Source organism: Aplysia californica, unplaced genomic scaffold (assembly GCF_000002075.1).
Source record: "Aplysia californica isolate F4 #8 unplaced genomic scaffold, AplCal3.0 scaffold00272, whole genome shotgun sequence".
Taxonomy (NCBI): Eukaryota; Metazoa; Mollusca; class Gastropoda; order Aplysiida; family Aplysiidae; genus Aplysia; species Aplysia californica.
In genome coordinates, this window is record NW_004797542.1 from 553,292 (window position 1) to 554,577 (window position 1,286).

Sequence of the window (1,286 nt, forward strand, 5' to 3'; positions counted from 1 at the left end):
CTGTTCCACCCCATAATCTTCCCCGCCACAACAGAAGAACCATAAATGTTTTGTCGGCAGGGAAAGACTCTACCCCGTGGCGTGGCCGCGCCATTCCTGCAGCTTATCCTGCTTAGCCACGCGATAAACGGGATCACACCCGGAAGTGGCCACACTGGCGTTTACATGAGAGAACGATCGGACCTGTGTAAGACGACCGTGTTCTAGAACGGTCGGACCTGTGTAAGACGACCACTGTGTAAAACGATAGCAGTGGAGAACGGTCGGACCTGTGTAAGACGACCACATTAGAGAACGGTCGGACCTGTAAATAAATAAATAAATAAATAAATAAATAAATAAATAGAATAAACAACAATAGGGTGAGGTGGAAGCTGGAATAGGTCGTTTGTTTGGAAAAGTGGTCCTTAGATATTATATTTATATTGATAAGTGTTTTAAGGTCATATGAGCGCGCAGGACACACTAAACATTTTCAGTTGGAAGGGGTTTTGGAACTTTGCTCGGGTGGCGGCCGAAGCCTACTCTTATTGATTTTGGATCACCAAGGGATCTTTAACGTGCGCAACTTGTACACGGTACCTCCGAGATTTTTCGCACTTGTCCGAGAAGGCTAGGTGTAGATCTTTCCTACAAGAAGATCAGGGGTGTGGCTGAAAGACAGCAGTAAGAAGGAGAGCCAAGGAGTAGCAGTAGAAAGGCTGCAGAAAGAGTCAGGAGCCCAGATGAGGGGACAAAGGAGGTGAGGGGGGTGGGGGCAGAAAGTGGAGACGAAAGCAGACGACAGAACATTGCTAGAGAGCAGGAAAGGAGACAATGGTAGAGAGAAAATTTCCATCGCTGTCCGAATTAGAACCAGGGACCTAGTGGTTAGGCTACCGGACTCGTAATCGTGAGGTTGTCCGTGGTCTAGTGGTTAGGCTACCGGATTCGTAATCGTGAGGTTGTCGGTGGTCTAGTGGTTAGGCTACCGGACTCGTAATCGTGAGGTTGCGAGATCGGGGGTTCGAGCCGCGGGTCTGACGTTGTGTCTTTGGGAAAGGCACCTCATGCGAATCCTCCTCATTTCACCCAGGTGGGAATGGGTACCCAGCCATAGACAGCGAAAGATCTTGTCAGTTGTTAGTGTTTGAGCGCCTATAAATGGCTGCTTGCACTGTATGCTTCCCAGGAAGTTGAGGTTGTTTCAGAATGCTCTCAGGTCTGCTGGGGTAATAGTATAGATTGTGAAGCGCATAGAGCTTGCTGTTGAGCGGGGATTTGCGCTATACAAGTGCTGTATATAT